The sequence below is a fragment of the Cryptomeria japonica genome, unplaced genomic scaffold, assembly GCF_030272615.1.
Source record: "Cryptomeria japonica unplaced genomic scaffold, Sugi_1.0 HiC_scaffold_24, whole genome shotgun sequence".
Lineage (NCBI taxonomy): Eukaryota > Viridiplantae > Streptophyta > Pinopsida > Cupressales > Cupressaceae > Cryptomeria > Cryptomeria japonica.
The window spans coordinates 1,547,501-1,572,500 of record NW_026728846.1 but is presented as its reverse complement, the minus strand read 5'-3'; the positions used below and the strand labels follow the sequence as shown (position 1 = coordinate 1,572,500).

General features: G+C 60.6%; 2 non-coding genes across 2 annotated transcripts; both read right to left on the bottom strand.

The window, feature by feature from the left end:
* Nucleotides 1-3,991: 3,991 nt before the first annotated feature.
* On the bottom strand, nucleotides 3,992-4,110 carry LOC131861147 (5S ribosomal RNA). Its single transcript, XR_009360224.1, has one exon. It is a non-coding gene; the product is annotated as a 5S ribosomal RNA (ribosomal RNA).
* Nucleotides 4,111-11,927: 7,817 nt separating this feature from the next.
* On the bottom strand, nucleotides 11,928-12,046 carry LOC131861144 (5S ribosomal RNA). The gene has a single exon (XR_009360221.1). It is a non-coding gene; the product is annotated as a 5S ribosomal RNA (ribosomal RNA).
* Between the last annotated feature and the right edge of the window lie 12,954 nt (nucleotides 12,047-25,000).

The window sequence follows — 25,000 nt, the reverse complement described above, 5'->3', positions numbered from 1 at the left end:
TTCGCTGCGGTGGGCACCTTGGCTGGGTTGCGCGCCTTGGTGGGCACCATGCAGTGCACGAAGTCGGAGCCCGGATTGCCCCGGGCGCGCACCTCCGCCAGGGTGGGCACCTTGGTGCGCACAACTTGCCTGGGCTGCGCACCAGGAAGGGCTCAAGATGGCACCCGCGTTCCGTTTTTTTCACTATCTTTCAGAACGGAAATTTTAAAATCTCGTTTTTTTTTGCCTTTTCTGGAAATTAGTGAAGGCAGCGCATCAAAGGTGCGCAACGCTGGTGCGAACCTGGGAGCGCTCCGATGTGTGCTCCAAGGTGCGGCGTGCACGAAGTCGGACCCCGGTTTGCCCCGGGTGCGCACCTCGCGTGCACCTTGGTGCGCACACCTTGGCTGGGTTGCGCGCCCTGGTGGGCACCATGGTGCGCACCAAGGAGCGCTCCGAAGTGTGCTCCAAGGTGCGGCGTGCACGAAGTCGGAGCCCGGTTTGCCCCGGGTGCGCACCTCGCGTGCACCTTCGCCGCGGTGGGCACCATGGCGTGCACGAAGTCGGAGCCCGGTTTGCCCCGGGTGCGCACCTCGCGTGCACCTTCGCCGGGGTGGGCACCTTGGTGTGCAGACCTTGGCTGGGTTGCGCGCCCTGGTGGGCACCATGGTGCGCACCAAGGAGCGCTCCGAAGTGTGCTCCAAGGTGCGGCCTGCACGAAGTCGGAGCCCGGTTTGCCCCGGGTGTGCACCTCGGGTGGGCACCTTGGTGCGCATGCCTTGCCTGGGCTGCGCACCAGGGCGGGCTCAAGATGGCACCCGCGTTCCTTTTTTTTCACTATCTTTCAAAACGGAAATTTTAAAATCTCATTTTTTTTTGCCTTTTTCTGGAAATTAGTGAAGGCAGCGCATCAAAGGTGCGCACCTCGCTGCCCACCACGGTGCGCAACGCCGGTGGGCACCCGGGAGTGCTTCGAAGTGTGCTCCAAGGTGCTGCGTGCACGTTGTCGGAGCCCGGTTTGCCCCGGGTGCGCACCTCGCGTGCACCTTCGTCGGGGTGGGCACCTTGGCTGGGTTTGCCCCGGCTGCGCTCCGAAGCGGGGTTATTGGAGCGCCGCCTCTTTTTTTGTCGGAGCGTTTGGTGGGGTTTCTCGCATTGGCTCTTCCGAGGCCCGGTTGCCACCCTGGCGCGCACGAAGTCGGAAGTAGGGTTAATTGCCCGGGTGCGCACCTTTGCCAGGGTGGGCACCTTACCTGGGCTGCGCACCAGGGCGGGCTCAAGATGGCACGCGCGTTCCGTTTTTTTCACTATCTTTCAAAACGGAAATTTTAAAATCTCCTTTTTTTTTTGCCTTTTCTGGAAATTAGTGAAGGCAGCGCATCAAAGGTGCGCACCTCGCTGCCCACCTTGGTGTGCTCTGAGGTGCGCACCCGGGAGCGCTACGAAGTGTGCTCCAAGGTGCGGCGTGCACGTTGTCGGAGCCCGGTTTGCCCCGGGTGCGCACCTCGCCTGCACCTTGGCCGGGGTGGGCACCTTGGCTGGGTTTGCCCAGGGTGCGCTCCGAAGCGGGGTTACTGGAGCGCCCCCTCTTTTTTTGTCAGAGCGTTTGGTGGGGTTTCTCGCATTGGCTCTTCCCAGGCCCGGTTGTTGGGTGCGCTCCCACCCTGGCGCGCGCGAAGTTGGAAGTTGGGTTAATTGCCCGGGCGCGCACCTTCGCCAGGGTGGGCACCTTGGTGCGCACACCTTGGCTGGGCTGCGCACCAGGGCGGGCTCAAGATGGCACCAGCATTCCCTTTTTCTCACTATCTTTCAAAACGGAAATTTTAAAATCTCGTTTTTTTTTTGCCTTTTATGGAAATTAGTGAAGGCATCGCATCAAAGGTGCGCACCTCGCTGCCCACCTTGGTGTGCTCCGAGGTGCCCACCACGGTGCGCAACGCCGGTGCGAACCCGGGAGCGCCCCGATGTGTGCTCCAAGGTGCGGCGTGCACGAAGTCGGACCCCGGTTTGCCCCGGGTGCGCACCTCGCGTGCACCTTGGTGCGCACACCTTGGCTGGGTTGCGCGGCCTGGTGGGCACCATGGTGCGCACCAAGGAGCGCTCCGAAGTGTGCTCCAAGGTGCGGCGTGCACGAAGTCGGAGCCCGGTTTGCCCCGGGTACGCACCTTCGCCGGGGTGGGCACCTCGGCTGGGTTGCGCGCCCTGGTGCGCACCAAGGAGCGCTCCGAAGTGTGCTCCAAGGTGCGGCGTGCACGAAGTCGGAGCCCGGTTTGCCCCGGGTGCGCACCTCGCGTGCACCTTCGGCGGGGTTGCGCGCCCTGGTGGGCACCATGGTGCGCACCAAGGAGCGCTCCGAAGTGTGCTCCAAGGTGCGGCGTGCACGAAGTCGGAGCCCGGTTTGCCCCGGGTGCGCACCTCGCGTGCACCTTCGGCGGGGTTGCGCGCCCTGGTGGGCACCATGGTGCGCACCAAGGAGCGCTCCGAAGTGTGCTCCAAGGTGCGGCGTGCACGAAGTCGGAGCCCGGTTTGCCCCGGGTGCGCACCTCGCGTGCACCTTCGCCGCGGTGGGCACCATGGCGTGCACGAAGTCGGAGCCCGGTTTGCCCCGGGTGCGCACCTCGCGTGCACCTTCGCCGGGGTGGGCACCTCGGCTGGGTTGCGCGCCCTGGTGCGCACCAAGGAGCGCTCCGAAGTGTGCTCCAAGGTGCGGCGTGCACGAAGTCGGAGCCCGGTTTGCCCCGGGTGCGCACCTCGCGTGCACCTTCGCCAGGGTGGGCACCTCGGTGCGCACACCTTCTCAATGTTTTCTTGCCTTTTCTGGAAATTGGTGAAGGCAGCGCATCAAAGGTGCGCACCTCGGTGTGCTCCGAGGTGCGAACCCGAGAGCGCTCCGAGGTGCCCACGAAGTCGAAAGTCGGGTTAATTGCATTGTTTTCCCCGGGTGCGCTCCGAGGTGCGCAACATCGGCGCGCACCAAGGAGGGCTCCGAAGTGTGCTCCAAGGTGCGCACGATGGCGTGCACCTCTGGTGCGCACGATTCGGAGCTCGGTTTGACCGGGGTGCGCACACCTTGGCTGGGTTGCGCACCTTTTGTGCGCTCCAAGGTGCGCACGAAGTCGGAGCTCGGTTTGCCCCGGGTGCGCACCTTCGCCAGGGTGCGCACCTTGATGCGCACGCCTTGGCTGGGCTGCGCACCTTGGTGGGCGCCATGGTGCGCACCTTTCGTGCGCTCCAAGGTGCGCACGAAGTCGGAGCTCGGTTTGCCCCGGGTGCGCACCTTGGTGGGCGCCATGGTGCACTCCGAGGTGCCCAAGATTGGTGCGCACCAAGGAGCGCTCCGAAGTGCGCTCCAAGGTGCGCGCGAAGTCGAAAGTTGGGTTAATTGTCCGGTTTGCCTCGGGTGCGCACCTTGCGTGCACCTTCGCCAGGGTGGGCGCCTTGGTGCGCACACCTTGGCTGGGCTGCGCACACCTTGGCACCCGCGTTTCCTTCATTTTAAATTTTTTTTTTTTACAATCTCTCAAGTGGGAAATTCTATAATCTCAACTTTTTTTGCCTTTTCAGGAAACTTTTGAATGGAGCGCATCATTGGTGCGCTCCGAAGTGTGCTCCAAAGCTCTCTCCAGCTGCGTGCACCTGCCCCGGCCGCGCACCCGGCCCCGCCCAGCTTCGCTCACCTGTCCCGGGCGTCTGGTGCGGAACCTTAGAGTAAGAAACATCACCGTGCACCTTGGCCAACGTGCGCGACTCGACCGAGCGCGCACTGGCCGAGGTGCACACCGATTTCACCTGGGTGCGCGCGCAGCACCTCGGGCGCACCGGGGTGCGCGCACAACGCCCGGGTTGCACCGTGGCCTGTGTGCTCGGGGCGCCTCGGGTGCGCGCTCGGTGTCGCCCCCGCGCGCGCGGTAGTGCGGGCAGCGCACCCCGGCCCGGCCCGGCCCCGACGAGAACGCAAACGGGCAAAAGGTTTATTCAAATAGCATTGCGATGCCCGGCGAAAAACTAAAAAAGGGTGCAACACCGGGACTTCCCGGGAGGTCACCCATCCCAGTACTACTTCGGCCCAAGCGCGCTTAACTGCGGAGTTCTGATGGGATCCGGTGCACTAACGCTGGTATGATCGCACCCGTTATGAGCTTGTCGCAGTGTGTACTTAGCAAACCGCGACCCACGTGCGAATCCACCCCGGCCACCCACCCCCGTCGAGGTGCACACCCTCCCTCGCGAAGTGCGCCCCGTTCGCCAAGTGTGAGCCCTGCCCGGGTGCGCGCACCTTGCTAGGGCGTCGGGTGTGCACCCGGCCCGGCCTACGTGCGTGCACCTGTAGGGGGCGTCGTGTGCGTGCAGTGTCCCGTCTGCAACGCGGTGCCCACACACCACCTCGGGCGCAACGACCTGCGCTCACATGTGGGCCGAGTGCACCTTGGTGCATGTTCGGGGCGCCTCGGGTGCACGCTCGATCTTGCCCCGGTGCACCAAGGCGCTCGGTTTGCCCCGGGTGCGCACTTGGTGCAAGGTGGGCACCCAAAATAGGGATCAAGCACCAAAACACAAGTTTCGGGATGCAAAATGGGACCCAAGGACCACAAATGCGTTCCAAGACCCATGATGGGTCCACGAGAACAAAAATGTGTTCCGAGACTTAATAAACAAATATTGGGTTTTAGGAGAAGAAACATGCTCTGATGCCCAAAACGAGAATCGACCCCGAAAAGGCCACAGGCCAAAAGTGGGATGCGAGACAAAAAAAAATGGGACCCGAGGACCAAAATTGGGTTCCCAGGTCGAAGACAGGGCAACCGGACAAGAAACGACCTCTAAGGCTCGAAATGAGTCCCGACGACTAAAACTTGACAAGAAGCACCCATCAGGCACCCAACTCGACACCCATGGGATGCCGACCCACCCGGGCTTCCACCTAGCACACCTTGGCACCCACCCACCCTCGCACCCAACCTCGCACCCAACTTAGCACCTTTGAACCCACATTGGCACTCACCCTGACCCTGGCACCTTGGAACCCACATTGGCACTCACCTTGACCCTGGCACCCACCTTTGCACTCACCTTGGGACCCACCCTGGCTCCCACCTCGGCACCCACCCAGACACCCACCTTGGTTCCTTGGCACCCACCTTGGATCCTTGGCACCCACCCCGACACCCACCTTGGCACGCAACTTGGCTACTTGCCACCCACCTTGGCTCCTTGACGCCCACCCCGACAACCACCCCGTGACCTACCCTGGCTAGGGTTGGTGCACACCCACCCTGGTGCCCACCTTGGCACCCACCCTATGACCCACCTTGGCACGCACCTTAGTACCCACCCCGTTACCCACCCTAGGACCCACCCCGTGACCCACCTTGGCCAGGGTGGGTGCCTTGGTGCGCACAACTTGCCTGGGCTGCACACCAGGGCGGGCTCAAGATGGCACCCGCGTTCCGTTTTTTTCACTATCTTTCAAAACGGAAATTTTAAAATCTCATTTTTTTCTTTTTTTTGCCTTTTCTGGAAATTAGTGAAGGCAGCGCATCAAAGGTGCGCAATGCTGGTGCGAACCCGGGAGCGCTCCGATGTGTGCTCCAAGGTGCGGCGTGCACGAAGTCCGAGCCCGATTTGCCCCGGGTGCGCACCTCGCGTGCACCTTCGCCGGGGTGAGCACCTTGGCTGGGTTGCGCGCCCTGGTGCGTACCAAGGAGCGCTCTGAAGTGTGCTCCAAGGTGCGGCGTGCACGAAGTCGGAGCCCGGTTTGCCCCGGGTGTGCACCTCGGGTGCGCACCTCGCGTGCACCTTCGCTGCGGTGGGCACCTTGGCTGGGTTGCGCGCCTTGGTGGGCACCATGCAGTGCACGAAGTCGGAGCCCGGTTTGCCCCGGGCGCGCACCTCCGCCAGGGTGGGCACCTTGGTGCGCACAACTTGCCTGGGCTGCGCATCAGGAAGGGCTCAAGATGGCACCCGCGTTCCGTTTTTTTCACTATCTTTCAGAACGGAAATTTTAAAATATCGTTTTTTTTTGCCTTTTCTGGAAATTAGTGAAGGCAGCGCATCAAAGGTGCGCAACGCTGGTGCGAACCTGGGAGCGCTCCGATGTGTGCTCCAAGGTGCGGCGTGCACGAAGTCGGAGCCCGGTTTGCCTCGGGTGCGCCCTGGTGGGCACCATGGTGCGCACCAAGGAGCGCTCCGAAGTGTGCTCCAAGGTGCGGCCTGCACGAAGTCGGAGCCCGGTTTGCCCCGGGTGTGCACCTCGGGTGGGCACCTTGGTGCGCATGCCTTGCCTGGGCTGCGCACCAGGGCGGGCTCAAGATGGCACCCGCGTTCCTTTTTTTTCACTATCTTTCAAAACGGAAATTTTAAAATCTCATTTTTTTTTGCCTTTTTCTGGAAATTAGTGAAGGCAGCGCATCAAAGGTGCGCACCTCGCTGCCCACCACGGTGCGCAACGCCGGTGGGCACCCGGGAGTGCTTCGAAGTGTGCTCCAAGGTGCTGCGTGCACGTTGTCGGAGCCCGGTTTGCCCCGGGTGCGCACCTCGCGTGCACCTTCGTCGGGGTGGGCACCTTGGCTTGGTTTGCCCCGGCTGCGCTCCGAAGCGGGGTTATTGGAGCGCCGCCTCTTTTTTTGTCGGAGCGTTTGGTGGGGTTTCTCGCATTGGCTCTTCCGAGGCCCGGTTGCCACCCTGGCGCGCACGAAGTCGGAAGTAGGGTTAATTGCCCGGGTGCGCACCTTTGCCAGGGTGGCACCTTACCTGGGCTGCGCACCAGGGCGGGCTCAAGATGGCACGCGCGTTCCGTTTTTTTCACTATCTTTCAAAACGGAAATTTTAAAATCTCCTTTTTTTTTTGCCTTTTCTGGAAATTAGTGAAGGCAGCGCATCAAAGGTGCGCACCTCGCTGCCCACCTTGGTGTGCTCTGAGGTGCGCACCCGGGAGCGCTACGAAGTGTGCTCCAAGGTGCGGCGTGCACGTTGTCGGAGCCCGGTTTGCCCCGGGTGCGCACCTCGCCTGCACCTTGGCCGGGGTGGGCACCTTGGCTGGGTTTGCCCAGGGTGCGCTCCGAAGCGGGGTTACTGGAGCGCCCCCTCTTTTTTTGTCAGAGAGTTTGGTGGGGTTTCTCGCATTGGCTCTTCCCAGGCCCGGTTGTTGGGTGCGCTCCCACCCTGGCGCGCGCGAAGTTGGAAGTTGGGTTAATTGCCCGGGCGCGCACCTTCGCCAGGGTGGGCACCTTGGTGCGCAAACCTTGGCTGGGCTGCGCACCAGGGCGGGCTCAAGATGGCACCAGCATTCCCTTTTTCTCACTATCTTTCAAAACGGAAATTTTAAAATCTCGTTTTTTTTTTGCCTTTTATGGAAATTAGTGAAGGCATCGCATCAAAGGTGCGCACCTCGCTGCCCACCTTGGTGTGCTCCGAGGTGCCCACCACGGTGCGCAACGCCGGTGCGAACCCGGGAGCGCCCCGATGTGTGCTCCAAGGTGCGGCGTGCACGAAGTCGGACCCCGGTTTGCCCCGGGTGCGCACCTCGCGTGCACCTTGGTGCGCACACCTTGGCTGGGTTGCGCGGCCTGGTGGGCACCATGGTGCGCACCAAGGAGCGCTCCGAAGTGTGCTCCAAGGTGCGGCGTGCACGAAGTCGGAGCCCGGTTTGCCCCGGGTGCGCACCTTCGCCGCGGTGGGCACCATGGCGTGCACGAAGTCGGAGCCCGGTTTGCCCCGGGTGCGCACCTCGCGTGCACCTTCGCCGGGGTGGGCACCTCGGCTGGGTTGCGCGCCCTGGTGCGCACCAAGGAGCGCTCTGAAGTGTGCTCCAAGGTGCGGCGTGCACGAAGTCGGAGCCCGGTTTGCCCCGGGTGTGCACCTCGGGTGCGCACCTCGCGTGCACCTTCGCTGCGGTGGGCACCTTGGCTGGGTTGCGCGCCTTGGTGGGCACCATGCAGTGCACGAAGTCGGAGCCCGGATTGCCCCGGGCGCGCACCTCCGCCAGGGTGGGCACCTTGGTGCGCACAACTTGCCTGGGCTGCGCACCAGGAAGGGCTCAAGATGGCACCCGCGTTCCGTTTTTTTCACTATCTTTCAGAACGGAAATTTTAAAATCTCATTTTTTTTTGCCTTTTCTTGAAATTAGTGAAGGCAGCGCATCAAAGGTGCGCAACGCTGGTGCGAACCTGGGAGCGCTCCGATGTGTGCTCCAAGGTGCGGCGTGCACGAAGTCGGACCCCGGTTTGCCCCGGGTGCGCACCTCGCGTGCACCTTGGTGCGCACACCTTGGCTGGGTTGCGCGCCCTGGTGGGCACCATGGTGCGCACCAAGGAGCGCTCCGAAGTGTGCTCCAAGGTGCGGCGTGCACGAAGTCGGAGCCCGGTTTGCCCCGGGTGCGCACCTCGCGTGCACCTTCGCCGCGGTGGGCACCATGGCGTGCACGAAGTCGGAGCCCGGTTTGCCCCGGGTGCGCACCTCGCGTGCACCTTCGCCGGGGTGGGCACCTTGGTGTGCAGACCTTGGCTGGGTTGCGCGCCCTGGTGGGCACCATGGTGCGCACCAAGGAGCGCTCCGAAGTGTGCTCCAAGGTGCGGCCTGCACGAAGTCGGAGCCCGGTTTGCCCCGGGTGTGCACCTCGGGTGGGCACCTTGGTGCGCATGCCTTGCCTGGGCTGCGCACCAGGGCGGGCTCAAGATGGCACCCGCGTTCCTTTTTTTTCACTATCTTTCAAAACGGAAATTTTAAAATCTCATTTTTTTTTGCCTTTTTCTGGAAATTAGTGAAGGCAGCGCATCAAAGGTGCGCACCTCGCTGCCCACCACGGTGCGCAACGCCGGTGGGCACCCGGGAGTGCTTCGAAGTGTGCTCCAAGGTGCTGCGTGCACGTTGTCGGAGCCCGGTTTGCCCCGGGTGCGCACCTCGCGTGCACCTTCGTCGGGGTGGGCACCTTGGCTGGGTTTGCCCCGGCTGCGCTCCGAAGCGGGGTTATTGGAGCGCCGCCTCTTTTTTTGTCGGAGCGTTTGGTGGGGTTTCTCGCATTGGCTCTTCCGAGGCCCGGTTGCCACCCTGGCGCGCACGAAGTCGGAAGTAGGGTTAATTGCCCGGGTGCGCACCTTTGCCAGGGTGGGCACCTTACCTGGGCTGCGCACCAGGGCGGGCTCAAGATGGCACGCGCGTTCCGTTTTTTTCACTATCTTTCAAAACGGAAATTTTAAAATCTCCTTTTTTTTTTGCCTTTTCTGGAAATTAGTGAAGGCAGCGCATCAAAGGTGCGCACCTCGCTGCCCACCTTGGTGTGCTCTGAGGTGCGCACCCGGGAGCGCTACGAAGTGTGCTCCAAGGTGCGGCGTGCACGTTGTCGGAGCCCGGTTTGCCCCGGGTGCGCACCTCGCCTGCACCTTGGCCGGGGTGGGCACCTTGGCTGGGTTTGCCCAGGGTGCGCTCCGAAGCGGGGTTACTGGAGCGCCCCCTCTTTTTTTGTCAGAGCGTTTGGTGGGGTTTCTCGCATTGGCTCTTCCCAGGCCCGGTTGTTGGGTGCGCTCCCACCCTGGCGCGCGCGAAGTTGGAAGTTGGATTAATTGCCCGGGCGCGCACCTTCGCCAGGGTGGGCACCTTGGTGCGCACACCTTGGCTGGGCTGCGCACCAGGGCGGGCTCAAGATGGCACCAGCATTCCCTTTTTCTCACTATCTTTCAAAACGGAAATTTTAAAATCTCGTTTTTTTTTTGCCTTTTATGGAAATTAGTGAAGGCATCGCATCAAAGGTGCGCACCTCGCTGCCCACCTTGGTGTGCTCCGAGGTGCCCACCACGGTGCGCAACGCCGGTGCGAACCCGGGAGCGCCCCGATGTGTGCTCCAAGGTGCGGCGTGCACGAAGTCGGACCCCGGTTTGCCCCGGGTGCGCACCTCGCGTGCACCTTGGTGCGCACACCTTGGCTGGGTTGCGCGGCCTGGTGGGCACCATGGTGCGCACCAAGGAGCGCTCCGAAGTGTGCTCCAAGGTGCGGCGTGCACGAAGTCGGAGCCCGGTTTGCCCCGGGTACGCACCTCGCGTGCACCTTCGCCGGGGTGGGCACCTCGGCTGGGTTGCGCGCCCTGGTGCGCACCAAGGAGCGCTCCGAAGTGTGCTCCAAGGTGCGGCGTGCACGAAGTCGGAGCCCGGTTTGCCCCGGGTGCGCACCTTCGCCGCGGTGCGCACCATGGCGTGCACGAAGTCGGAGCCCGGTTTGCCCCGGGTGCGCACCTCGCGTGCACCTTCGGCGGGGTTGCGCGCCCTGGTGGGCACCATGGTGCGCACCAAGGAGCGCTCCGAAGTGTGCTCCAAGGTGCGGCGTGCACGAAGTCGGAGCCCGGTTTGCCCCGGGTGCGCACCTCGCGTGCACCTTCGGCGGGGTTGCGCGCCCTGGTGGGCACCATGGTGCGCACCAAGGAGCGCTCCGAAGTGTGCTCCAAGGTGCGGCGTGCACGAAGTCGGAGCCCGGTTTGCCCCGGGTGCGCACCTCGCGTGCACCTTCGCCGCGGTGGGCACCATGGCGTGCACGAAGTCGGAGCCCGGTTTGCCCCGGGTGCGCACCTCGCGTGCACCTTCGCCGGGGTGGGCACCTCGGCTGGGTTGCGCGCCCTGGTGCGCACCAAGGAGCGCTCCGAAGTGTGCTCCAAGGTGCGGCGTGCACGAAGTCGGAGCCCGGTTTGCCCCGGGTGCGCACCTCGCGTGCACCTTCGCCAGGGTGGGCACCTCGGTGCGCACACCTTCTCAATGTTTTCTTGCCTTTTCTGGAAATTGGTGAAGGCAGCGCATCAAAGGTGCGCACCTCGGTGTGCTCCGAGGTGCGAACCCGAGAGCGCTCCGAGGTGCCCACGAAGTCGAAAGTCGGGTTAATTGCATTGTTTTCCCCGGGTGCGCTCCGAGGTGCGCAACATCGGCGCGCACCAAGGAGGGCTCCGAAGTGTGCTCCAAGGTGCGCACGATGGCGTGCACCTCTGGTGCGCACGATTCGGAGCTCGGTTTGACCGGGGTGCGCACACCTTGGCTGGGTTGCGCACCTTTTGTGCGCTCCAAGGTGCGCACGAAGTCGGAGCTCGGTTTGCCCCGGGTGCGCACCTTCGCCAGGGTGCGCACCTTGATGCGCACGCCTTGGCTGGGCTGCGCACCTTGGTGGGCGCCATGGTGCGCACCTTTCGTGCGCTCCAAGGTGCGCACGAAGTCGGAGCTCGGTTTGCCCCGGGTGCGCACCTTGGTGGGCGCCATGGTGCACTCCGAGGTGCCCAAGATTGGTGCGCACCAAGGAGCGCTCCGAAGTGCGCTCCAAGGTGCGCGCGAAGTCGAAAGTTGGGTTAATTGTCCGGTTTGCCTCGGGTGCGCACCTTGCGTGCACCTTCGCCAGGGTGGGCGCCTTGGTGCGCACACCTTGGCTGGGCTGCGCACACCTTGGCACCCGCGTTTCCTTCATTTTAAATTTTTTTTTTTTACAATCTCTCAAGTGGGAAATTCTATAATCTCAACTTTTTTTGCCTTTTCAGGAAACTTTTGAATGGAGCGCATCATTGGTGCGCTCCGAAGTGTGCTCCAAAGCTCTCTCCAGCTGCGTGCACCTGCCCCGGCCGCGCACCCGGCCCCGCCCAGCTTCGCTCACCTGTCCCGGGCGTCTGGTGCGGAACCTTAGAGTAAGAAACATCACCGTGCACCTTGGCCAACGTGCGCGACTCGACCGAGCGCGCACTGGCCGAGGTGCACACCGATTTCACCTGGGTGCGCGCGCAGCACCTCGGGCGCACCGGGGTGCGCGCACAACGCCCGGGTTGCACCGTGGCCTGTGTGCTCGGGGTGCCTCGGGTGCGCGCTCGGTGTCGCCCCCGCGCGCGCGGTAGTGCGGGCAGCGCACCCCGGCCCGGCCCGGCCCCGACGAGAACGCAAACGGGCAAAAGGTTTATTCAAATAGCATTGCGACGCCCGGCGAAAAACTAAAAAAGGGTGCAACACCGGGACTTCCCGGGAGGTCACCCATCCCAGTACTACTCCGGCCCAAGCGCGCTTAACTGCGGAGTTCTGATGGGATCCGGTGCACTAATGCTGGTATGATCGCACCCGTTATGAGCTTGTCGCAGTGTGTACTTAGCAAACCGCGACCCACGTGCGAATCCACCCCGGCCACCCACCCCCGTCGAGGTGCACACCCTCCCTCGCGAAGTGCGCCCCGTTCGCCAAGTGTGAGCCCTGCCCGGGTGCGCGCACCTTGCTAGGGCGTCGGGTGTGCACCCGGCCCGGCCTACGTGCGTGCACCTGGAGGGGGCGTCGTGTGCGTGCAGTGTCCCGTCTGCAACGCGGTGCCCACACACCACCTCGGGCGCAACGACCTGCGCTCACATGTGGGCCGAGTGCACCTTGGTGCATGTTCGGGGCGCCTCGGGTGCACGCTCGATCTTGCCCCGGTGCACCAAGGCGCTCGGTTTGCCCCGGGTGCGCACTTGGTGCAAGGTGGGCACCCAAAATAGGGATCAAGCACCAAAACACAAGTTTCGGGATGCAAAATGGGACCCAAGGACCACAAATGCGTTCCAAGACCCATGATGGGTCCACGAGAACAAAAATGTGTTCCGAGACTTAATAAACAAATATTGGGTTTTAGGAGAAGAAACATGCTCTGATGCCCAAAACGAGAATCGACCCCGAAAAGGCCACAGGCCAAAAGTGGGATGCGAGACAAAAAAAAATGGGACCCGAGGACCAAAATTGGGTTCCCAGGTCGAAGACAGGGCAACCGGACAAGAAACGACCTCTAAGGCTCGAAATGAGTCCCGACGACTAAAACTTGACAAGAAGCACCCATCAGGCACCCAACTCGACACCCATGGGATGCCGACCCACCCGGGCTTCCACCTAGCACACCTTGGCACCCACCCACCCTCGCACCCAACCTCGCACCCAACTTAGCACCTTTGAACCCACATTGGCACTCACCCTGACCCTGGCACCTTGGAACCCACATTGGCACTCACCTTGACCCTGGCACCCACCTTTGCACTCACCTTGGGACCCACCCTGGCTCCCACCTCGGCACCCACCCAGACACCCACCTTGGTTCCTTGGCACCCACCTTGGATCCTTGGCACCCACCCCGACACCCACCTTGGCACGCAACTTGGCTACTTGCCACCCACCTTGGCTCCTTGACGCCCACCCCGACAACCACCCCGTGACCTACCCTGGCTAGGGTTGGTGCACACCCACCCTGGTGCCCACCTTGGCACCCACCCTATGACCCACCTTGGCACGCACCTTAGTACCCACCCCGTTACCCACCCTAGGACCCACCCCGTGACCCACCTTGGCCAGGGTGGGTGCACCCACCCTGGTGCCCACCTTGGCACCCACCCATCCTAGCACCCAGCCTGTGACCGGGCTTGGAACCCAACCTTGCACCCGCACCCGTCTTGGCCAGTGTGGGTGCGCACCCATCCTGGCACCCACGTTGTGACACACCCTTTAACCCACGCACCCTAGCACCCACGTTGGCACCCACCTTGGAACCCAACCTAGCAACTTGGCACCCACCCCGTGACCCACCTTGGCATCCACCATAGCAGTCGCCGACTTGGCACCCACCTCGGCACCCACCTTGACACTTGTGGACCCACCTTGCCACTCACCCTAGCATCGACCCATCCTAGCACCCACCCTGGCACCTTTGCACCCTAGCACTCACCCATCCTAGCACCTAACCTGTGACCCACCTTGACACTCACCCTCGCACCCACCTTGGAACCCAACCTAGCACCCACCCACCCTGACACCAACCCTAGCACCTACCCACCCTTGCACCCACCCTGTGACCCATCTTGGCACCCACCCATCCTACCACTCAACCTATCACCCACCTTCTCACCCACCTTGGCATCCACCTTAGCACCCACCCACACTGGCACCTTGGCACCCACCTCGGGCAAGGTGGGTGCACACCCACCCTGGCACCCAATTTAGAACCCACCGAGCATGTTACCCACCTTGGCACCCACATTGCAGCCCACCCTAGTACCCACCCTATGACCCACATTGGCATCCACACCCTAGCACCCAGGCACCTCGACACCCGCCTTGACACCCACCCTAGCACTGAACCTGTGACCCACCTTGGAACTCACCCTAGAACCCACCCACCCTGTGAACCACCTTGGCATCCACCTTAGCACCCACCCACCTTGGCACCCACTCTAGCACTCACCCATCCTAACACCCAACTTGTTACCCACCTTGGCACCCGCCCTCGCGTCCACCTTGAAACCCACCCTAGCACCCACCCACGCAGGAGCCCACCTTGGCACCCAACCTAACACCCACGCATCCTGGCACCCAACTTGTGACCCACCTTGGAACCCACCCTAGTACCCACCTTTGAACCCACTATATCACCAACCCACCTTGGCACCCACCCTATGACCCTCTTTGGAATCCACCCTAGCACGCACCCACCCTGGCACCCACCATGGAGCGCACCCTAGCACCCACCCACCTCGGCACGCACCTCAACACCCACCTTGGTGTGCGCACTGCGCCAACCTCTCAAAGACCCTATGTGGTGCGCTCCAAAGTGTACACCTTTGGTGCGCTCCAAGGTGCGCACCTTTGGTGCACACCGAGGTGCACACCAAAGTGTGCACCGAGGTGAGCACCAAAGTGCACTCCAGGGTGCACACCAAGGCGTGCACCTTTGGTGCGGTCAATGCAAACGAATTCGGAAGTTGGGGTCGATGTCCTAATCGCTGCTGCAGACTACACGTATGAGAATCGGACAAATAGCTTTATATAGGGGAGGTGTTGCGTTTGATGGGTCGACTCCCCTGGTTGTGTGCACTGCACCAACTTCAAAGACCCTGTCTTGTTTAAGAAGTCAAAAGTTGGGGTGGATGTCCTAATCATTGCTGCAGTCTACGCATGTATGAGAATCAGACAAATAGCTTATATAGGGGAGGTGTTGCATTCGGTGGGTTGACTCCCCTGGTTGTGCGCACTGCGCCAACCTCAAAGACCCCGCATAGCAGAAGAAGTCGGAAGTCGGATTTTGGTGAGCACCAAGGCGTGCACCTTTGGTGCGGTCAACGCAGACGAATTCAGAAGTTGGGGTGGATGTCCTAATCGTTGTTGCAGGCTACACATGTATGAGAATCAGACAAATAGCTTATATAGGGGAGGTGTTGGGTTTGATGGGTCAACTCCCTTGGTTGTGCGCATTACGCCAACCTCAAAGACCTTGTTTTCGTTAAGAAGTCAAAAGTTGGGGTCAATGTCCTAATGGCTCCTGCAGGCTACACATGTATGAGAATCGGACAAATAGCTTATATAGGGGAGGTGTTGGGTTTGATGGGTCGACTCCCCTGGTTGTGCGCATTACGTCAACCTCAAAGACCTTGTTTTCGTTAAGAAGTCAAAAGTTGGGGTCGATGTCCTAATTGCTCCTGTAGACTACACATGTATGAGAATCAGACAAATAGCTTATATAGGGGAGGTGTTGGGTTTGATGGGTTGACTCCCCTAGTTGTTCGCATTACACCAACCTCAAAGACCTTGTTTTCGTTTAGAAGCCGAAAGTTGGGGTCGATGTCCTAATTGCTCCTGCAGGCTACGCATGTATGAGAATCAGACAAATAGCTTATATAGGGGAGGTGTTGGGTTTGATGGGTCGACTCCCCTGGTTGTGCGCATTGCGCCAACCTCAAAGACCCTGCATTGCGGATGAAGTCGAAAGTCAGAGTTTGGTGTGCTACAAGGTGTGGTCGAAGGTGCTCACCTAGGTGTGCACCTTTGGAGCACAGGAAAAGTGCCCTCCAAAAGTGCGCACCTTTGGAGTGCACAAAAGTGCCCTCCAAAAGTGCGCACCTTTGGAGCGCAGAAAAGTGCCCTCCAAAAAGTGCCCTCCAAAAGTGCGCACCTTTGGAGCGCAGAAAAGTGCCCTCCAAAAAGTGCCCTCCAAAAGTGCGCACCTTTGGAGCGCAGAAAAGTGCCCTCCAAAAAGTGCCCTCCAAAAGTGCGCACCTTTGGAGCGCAGAAAAGTGCCCTCCAAAAAGTGCCCTCCAAAAGTGCGCACCTTTGGAGCGCAGAAAAGTGCCCTCCAAAAAGTGCCCTCCAAAAGTGCGCACCTTTGGAGCGCAGAAAAGTGCCCTCCAAAAAGTGCCCTCCAAAAGTGCGCACCTTTGGAGCGCAGAAAAGTGCCCTCCAAAAAGTGCCCTCCAAAAGTGCGCACCTTTGGAGCGCAGAAAAGTGCCCTCCAAAAAGTGCCCTCCAAAAGTGCGCACCTTTGGAGCGCAGAAAAGTGCCCTCCAAAAAGTGCCCTCCAAAAGTGCGCACCTTTGGAGCGCAGAAAAGTGCCCTCCAAAAAGTGCCCTCCAAAAGTGCGCACCTTTGGAGCGCAGAAAAGTGCCCTCCAAAAGTGCGCACTTTTGGTGCGCACCAAGGCGCTGGTTCGGTCGTTGCAGGCGAGTTCGGAAGTTGGGGTCGATGTCCTGAGCGGAGGTGCAAACTACACAGGTGTCGGAATCGGACAAATAGCTTATATAGGGGAGGTGTATGCTTCGATGGGTCGACTCCCCAGGTTGAGCGCACCGCGCCAACCTCAAAGACCCTACGGTATGGATGAAGTCGGAAGTTGGGTCCGATGACCGATTCGATTAGTAGGTATGCTCATGAGGTCGGAATTTGGGTCCGATGACCTGCCATGTGCAGGAAGGCGAATGTTGACACTGTGCGTTGCAAGGTGCACACCAAGGCGCTGGTGCGGTCTTTTTAGTCGAGTTCGGAAGTTGGGGTCGATGTCCTGATCGGAGGTGCAAGCTACACAGGTGTGGGAATCGGACAAATAGCTTATATAGGGGAGGTGTATGCTTCGTTGGGTCGACTCCCCGGGTTGAGCGCACCGCGCCAACCTCAAAGACCCTACGGTATGGATGAAGTCGGAAGTTGGGTCCGATGACCGATTCGATATGTAGGCATACTCGCGAGGTCGGAATTTGGGTCCGATGACCTGCCACGTGCAGGAAGGCGAATGTTGGCACTGTGCGTTGCAAGGTGCGCACCAAGGCGCTGGTTCGGTCGTTGGAGGCGAGTTCGGAAGTTGGGGTCGATGTCTTGATCGGAGGTGCAAACTACACAGGTGTGGGAATCGGACAAATAGCTTATATAGGGGAGGTGTATGCTTCGTTGGGTCGACTCCCCGGGTTGAGCGCACCGCGCCAACCTCAAAGACCCTACGGTATGGATGAAGTCGGAAGTTGGGTCCGATGACCGATTCGATATGTAGGCATACTCGCGAGGTCGGAATTTGGGTCCGATGACCTGCCATGTGCAGGAAGGCGAATGTTGGGACTGTGCGTCGCAAGGTGCGCACCAAGGCGCTGGTGCCGTCGTTGCAGTCGAGTTCGGAAGTTGGGGTCGATGTCCTGGTCAGAGGTGCAAACTACACAGGTGTGGGAATCGGACAAATAGCTTATATAGGGGAGGTGTATGCTTCGATGGGTCGACTCCCTGGGTTGAGCGCACCGCGCCAACCTCAAAGACCCTACAGTATGGATGAAGTCGGAAGTTGGGTCCGATGACCGATTCGATACGTAGGCATATTGGCGAGGTCTGAATTTGTGTCCGATGACCTGCCATGCGCAGGAAGGCGGAATTTGGGTCCGATGACCGAGTTGATGGCGTGCCATGCGCAGAAAGGCGGAATTTGGGTCCGATGACCGAGTTGATGTTGATGGCCCGCCATGCACAGGAAGGCGGAATTTGGGTCCGATGACCGATTTGAAGGCGTGCCATACGCAAAAAGGCGGAGTTTGGGTCCGATGACCGAGTTGATATTGATGGCCCGCCATGCGCAGGAAGGCGGAATTTGGGTCCGATGACCTGACATACGCATGGAGTCCGACTCGGGGGCCGATGTTCGATTCGATGACTTGCATTGTGGGTAAAGTCGGAAGTTGTGGTCTTTGACCCGATTCGATGACCAGACTTCGGCTGCTTGAGAATCGGACAAATAACTTATATAGGGGAGGTAGTGTTCTCGAGCATCCTCCCCCCGTGCCCGTTTATGTCGATTGATGCTGGTGCTCGACTGGTTGGAGCGCTCGGATGCAAAAATCTTGCACCAGGATTTATCGATTGTGATGGACACGGCAAGTCTCCTGATTGCTATGCAGGAGCTCATCGTGAATCTCTATGCGGCCTTGGTATGGACTCGACCTGCGGAATGGTTCGGCAATGGTAGTCGCTCCAACACGTCCTTGCAATGGCCACAGAGGTGATTCGACTAGAGCTCCAGTCTAGCTTTTGGGTTGCTTGGCGGACTGGTATAGCCGCGATCGAGTTCCGGCCATGAACGTTTTAGATAGCTCTTGGGCTTTCTGGGACGGAAGTCGGAAGTTTGGGCTGTTGTCCGATTTGATGACCATTCTTCGGATGTGTGAGAATCGGACAAATAACTTATATAGGGGACTGTGTTGTCTCACGCAGCCCCCTCCGTGCCCCTCTATCTCGACCGATGTTGGTGCTTGAAAGGGTTGGGATCGCTCGGATTTATAAACGTGCACCACCATTTGTCGAGTGTGAGGGACGCGGCAGGTCTCCTAAATGCTATGCGGGCGCTCTCTGAGAATCTCTATCCGGCCTCGACACAGACTAGTCTTGCTGAATGGTTTGGCACTGGTAGTCGATCCAACACGTCGTTGTTGTGGCCGCCTAGGCGATTCGATTCGAGCCCCCGTCTAGCTTTTGGGTTGCTTGGCGGATTTTGCCCTATCCGCAAGTGAGCTCGGTCCCTAAACGTTCGAGAAACCCGATTGCTATGCGCCGACTCTCTTTCTTGCGAGCCTCCATCTAGCTTTTGGGTCTCTACGGAACGGAAGTCGGAATCTGGGACCGTTGTTTGATTCGACGAGGCAGACTACGGTTGTGCGAGAATCGGACAAATAACTTATATAGGGGAGGTGTTGACTGGAGCATTCTCCCCCGTGCCCCTCTAACTCGACCAATGCTGGCGCTCGAACGGTGGTAGCGCTCGGATTTTCATTGAGCGCCAGCATTGGTCGATTTAGAGGGGCATGCGAGATTCCCGAATGCTATGCGAGGGCTCTAACGGAAATGTCTATTGGTTTCGGTATGGATGCAATTGCGAGTGGTTCGGCAAAGGTAGTCGTTCCGATGCGTCCATGTCGTGGCCAAATCGATAATTCGATTTGAGCCCTCGTATAGCATTTGGGTCTCTCGATGTGATTCCGCATTCCAGTCCCTTTGGGCACTGCTTGAGCCGCATCCCAGGGGGTTCCCTTCCCAATAATCTGCCTCGCAACCCGATTGCTATGCGGTGAGGCTCCTCGGCCGCCTCGGAACTATCTGTGTATCAGACGCATCGCGGGATAAGGGGTTGGCAACGGTAGTCGCCCCAAGCGCGTCCGATGCTTGGACCATTCCGAGGCGGCCCTGAAGCCTCTTCCGTCTAGCCGTTGGGTCCTTCTCGCCGCATCCCTCGCCTCGCACCCCGATTGCTATGCGGTGAGGCTCCTCGGCCGCCTCGGAACTATCTGTGTATCGGACGCGTCGCGGGATAAGGGGTTGTCACTGGTAGTCGCCCCAAGCGCGTCCGATGCTTGGACCATTCCGAGGCGGCCCTGAAGCCTCTTCCGTCTAGCCGTTGGGTCCTTCTCGCCGCATCCCTCGCCTCGCACCCCGATTGCTATGCGGTGAGGCTCCTCGGCCGCCTCGGAACTATCTGTGTATCGGACGCGTCGCGGGATAAGGGGTTGTCATTGGTAGTCGCCCCAAGCGCGTCCGATGCTTGGACCATTCCGAGGCGGCCCTGAAGCCTCTTCCGTCTAGCCGTTGGGTCCTTCTCGCCGCATCCCTCGCCTCGCACCCCGATTGCTATGCGGTGAGGCTCCTCGGCCGCCTCGGAACTATCTGTGTATCGGACGCGTCGCGGGATAAGGGGTTGTCACTGGTAGTCGCCCCAAGCGCGTCCGATGCTTGGACCATTCCGAGGCGGCCCTGAAGCCTCTTCCGTCTAGCCGTTGGGTCCTTCTCGCCGCATCCCTCGCCTCGCACCCCGATTGCTATGCGGTGAGGCTCCTCGGCCGCCTCGGAACTATCTGTGTATCGGACGCGTCGCGGGATAAGGGGTTGTCACTGGTAGTCGCCCCAAGCGCGTTCGATGCTTGGACCATTCCGAGGCGGCCCTGAAGCCTCTTCCGTCTAGCCGTTGGGTCCTTCTCGCCGCATCCCTCGCCTCGCACCCCGATTGCTATGCGGTGAGGCTCCTCGGCCGCCTTGGAACTATCTGTGTATCGGACGCGTCGCGGGATAAGGGGTTGTCACTGGTAGTCGCCCCAAGCGCGTCCGATGCTTGGACCATTCCGAGGCGGACCCGAAGCCTCTTCCGTCTAGCCGTTGGGTCCTTCTCGCCGCATCCTTCGCCTCGCACCCCGATTGCTATGCGGTGAGGCTCCTCGGCCGCCTCGGAACTATCTGTGTATCGGACGCGTCGCGGGATAAGGGGTTGTCACTGGTAGTCGCCCCAAGCGCGTCCGATGCTTGGACCATTCCGAGGCGGACCCGAAGCCTCTTCCGTCTAGCCGTTGGGTCCTTCTCGCCGCATCCCTCGCCTCGCACCCCGATTGCTATGCGGTGAGGCTCCTCGGCCGCCTTGGAACTATCTGTGTATCGGACGCGTCGCGGGATAAGGGGTTGTCACTGGTAGTCGCCCCAAGCGCGTCCGATGCTTGGACCATTCCGAGGCGGACCCGAAGCCTCTTCCGTCTAGCCGTTGGGTCCTTCTCGCCGCATCCCTCGCCTCGCACCCCGATTGCTATGCGGTGAGGCTCCTCGGCCGCCTTGGAACTATCTGTGTATCGGACGCGTCGCGGGATAAGGGGTTGTCACTGGTAGTCGCCCCAAGCGCGTCCGATGCTTGGACCATTCCGAGGCGGACCCGAAGCCTCTTCCGTCTAGCCGTTGGGTCCTTCTCGCCGCATCCCTCGCCTCGCACCCCGATTGCTATGCGGTGAGGCTCCTCGGCCGCCTTGGAACTATCTGTGTATCGGACGCGTCGCGGGATAAGGGGTTGTCACTGGTAGTCGCCCCAAGCGCGTCCGATGCTTGGACCATTCCGAGGCGGCCCCGAAGCCTCTTCCGTCTAGCCGTTGGGTCCTTCTCGCCGCATCCCTCGCCTCGCACCCCGATTGCTATGCGGTGAGGCTCCTCGGCCGCCTTGGAACTATCTGTGTATCGGACGCGTCGCGGGATAAGGGGTTGTCACTGGTAGTCGCCCCAAGCGCGTCCGATGCTTGGACCATTCCGAGGCGGCCCCGAAGCCTCTTCCGTGTAGCCGTTGGGTCCTTCTCGCCGCATCCCTCGCCTCGCACCCCGATTGCTATGCGGTGAGGCTCCTCGGCCGCCTTGGAACTATCTGTGTATCGGACGCGTCGCGGGATAAGGGGTTGTCACTGGTAGTCGCCCCAAGCGCGTCCGATGCTTGGACCATTCCGAGGCGGACCTGAAGCCTCTTCCCTCTAGCCGTTGGGGCTTTCTCGCCGCATCCCTCGCCTCGCACCCTGATTGCTATGCTGTGAGGCTCCTCGGCCGCCTTGGAACTATCTGTGTATCGGACGCATCGCGGGATAAGGGGTTGGCAGTGGTAGTCGCCCCAAGCGCATCCGATGCTTGGACCATTCCGAGGCGGCCCTGCAGCCTCTTCCGTCTAGCCGTTGGGGCCATCTCGCCGCATCCCCCACCTCGCACCACGATTGCTATGCGGTGAGGCTCCTTGGCCGCCTCGGAACTATCTGTGTATCGGACGCATCGCGGGATAAGGGGTTGTCACTGGTAGTCGCCCCAAGCGCGTCCGATGCTTGGACTATTCCGAGGCGGCCCTGCAGCCTCTTCCGTCTAGCCGTTGGGGCCATCTCGCTGCATCCCCCACCTCCTCGGCCGCCTCGGAACTATCTGTGTATCGGACGCATCGCGGGATAAGGGGTTGGCAGTGGTAGTCGCCCCAAGCGCGTCCGATGCTTGGACTATTCCGAGGCAGCCCTGCAGCCTCTTCCGTCTAGCCTTTGGGGCCATCTCGCCGCATCCCTCGCCTCGCACCCCGATTGCTATGCGGTGAGGCTCCTCGGCCGCCTGGGAACTATCTTCGTATCGGACGCATCGCGGGATAAGGGGTTGTCACTGGTAGTCGCCCCAAGCGCGTCCGATGCTTGGACTATTCCGAGGCGGCCCTGTGGCCTCTTCCGTCTAGCCGTTGGGGCCATCTCGCCGCATCCCCCACCTCGCACCCCGATTGCTATGCGGTGAGGCTCTTCGGCCGCCTTGGAACTATCTTCGTATCGGACGCATCGCGGGATAAGGGGTTGTCACTGGTAGTGGCCCCAAGCGCGTCCGATGCTTGGACTATTCCGAGGCGGCCCTGCAGCCTCTTCCGTCTAGCCGTTGGGGCCATCTCGCCGCATCCCCCACCTCGCACCCCGATTGCTATGCGGTGAGGCTCCTCGGCCGCCTTGGAACTATCTTCGTATCGGACGCATCGCGGGATAAGGGGTTGTCACTGGTAGTCGCCCCAAGCGCGTCCGATGCTTGGACTATTCCGACGCGGCCCTGTGGCCTCTTCCGTCTAGCCGTTGGGGCCATCTCGCCGCATCCCCCACCTCGCACCCCGATTGCTATGCGGTGAGGCTCCTCGGCCGCCTTGGAACCATCTTCGTATCGGACGCATCGCGGGATAGGGGGCTGTCACTGGTAGTCGCCCCAAGCGTGTCCGATGCTTGGACCATTCCTAGGCGGCCCTGAAGCCTCTTCCGTCTAGCCGTTGGGGCCTTCCCGCCCCATCCCTCGCCTCGCACCCCCGATTGCTATGCGGTGAGGCTCCTCGGCCGCCTTGGAACCATCTGTGTATCGGACGCATCGCGGGATAAGGGGTTGGCACTGGCAGTCGCCCCAAGCGCGTCCGATGCTTGGACCATTCCGAGGTGGCCCTGAAGCCTCTTCCGTCTAGCCGTTGGGGCCTTCCCGCCCCATCCCTCGCCTCGCACCCCGATTGATATGCGGTGAGGCTCCTCGGCCGCCTTGGAACTATCTGTGTATCGGACGCATCGCGGGATAAGGGGTTGGCACTGGTAGTCGTCCCAATCGCATCCGATGCTTGGACCATTCCGAGGCGGCCCTGCAGCCTCTTCCGTTTAGCCGTCGGGGCCTTCCCGCCGCATCCCTCGCCTCGCATCCCGATTCCTATGCGGTGAGTCTTCTCGGCCGCCGCGGAACTATACCTGTTATTGCTACTGCATCCTTCGGCTGGTAACCTCCTCTGCCGCCTTGGAACGTTCTCTTTGTCGGACGCGTCGCGGGATAAGGGGTTGGCACTGGTAGTCGCCCCAAGCGCGCCCGATGCATAGACCGCTCCGAGTCGACCTTGCTTTCAGCCTCTCACATGCATAGACCTCTCTGAGTCGACCCTGCAGCCTCTCACGTTTAGCCTTTGGAATCTCGCCTCACAACATGATTGCTATCCTTGATGCATCCCTTGCCTCGAGCCCTGATTGCTTTCTTGGCTGCATCCCTCCTCTCCTCACAGCCCGGTTGTCATCACTGCTTCATCCGTCGCTTCATGCATTCTGGCTGCTGGGCCCTTCCCACCGCACACCTCGATTGCTATCTCTTCTGCATCACACACCCCGATTGCTATCTCTGCTACATCCCTCGGCTCTCACTTCTGCATCCTTCGCCTCACACCTCGATTGCTATCAATGCTGCATCCGTAACCTCACACCCCGATTGCTATGCGGGGAGGCTCCTTGGCCGCCTTGGAAATTTCTGTGTGTCGGACGCACCGCGGGATAAGGGGTTGGCACTGGTAGTCGCCCCAAGTGCGCCCGATTCTTAGACCGCTTCGAGGTGACCTCGTAGCCTCTTTCGTCCAGGCTTCCTGCCTTCAACGCCCTTTTTACACCTCGATTGCTATGCGCGGGCTCGTTGGCGTCTATCACCTCTCTGCGAAGAGTGGCACGATGATTGTTGGGGTAAATCGTAGCAGTCCGATCTCTGGCCTTGGGCCATTGTGAGGGCTGATCGATTTCCTGTGCGCATCTCGTGTTCGCCCAGTAACAGACTCGACGACTTGTAATCGGTCTTGTTCCCGATTGTTCCTGGAGGTAGTCTTCGGAACTCTTGGATTTGACCTGTCACTCGAACTGTCCTCTTCCGAGGATGCTTGTGTGTGTGTGCTTGTGCCATTTCCTTGGCGGTATTAACGAGATATTAAAGAGCGGAGTGAGCGCCTCGCCCAGCTATGTTTGGGGCTCTCACTCCCTTACCCGGTGTGCGACCGCTTTGCACGTAGGTTGCGGAGCATCGCGACTCTTTCGATGTTTGGCGGTTGTCTTCCGGTGATGCGTTGGTCCCGAAGTGCACGTTACTAGCATTTCTGCCATTGTTCTCGATCTTTGGCACGTTCCTTCGTTGCAATTGGATATATATCTCCGTTTATACGCGCAGGCTTCTCCCGCCTATTCAGCGCTGTCCCACTCTCAGCACTCTCGTGGTCTCCTTGGCTTCTCTCTCCCGTGAGCGAGCTCTCTTCTCGAGTCTTTTCCATGTCCCATGGAGGTTGCCTTGCGAAATTCGGGCACACAAACGTGACCGGATAAGAGCGGAATTGCCTATGAGGAGAAGCTCACCTTAGGGAGCAGCAATGCCGAGTGTTTCGACAGAGGGTAGAGGGGGCGTTGTTTGGGCGGTTGCACAAAAGAGTGCTACGTTTGCACTGAAGGTTGCTTCTTCGTCTCCGACGAACTCTTCGAGGCAAAAAAGCTTGTTTACGGGGTCGAGGTGGGACTGTTCGTGCGAGTTGCGCCACCAAAAGTGCGTAGGGGGCATATACCTGGGAAATGGATGTCTCTGAGTGGCCTTACTCGGTCGCGTGCACGGTGCATTCTCTAACGGCAGGACTGTCGCGAGCATGTGCGGTTCGGATGTTTTCGGGTAAAGGGTTCCGTACGGGATGTTCTTCCCAGGCTCCT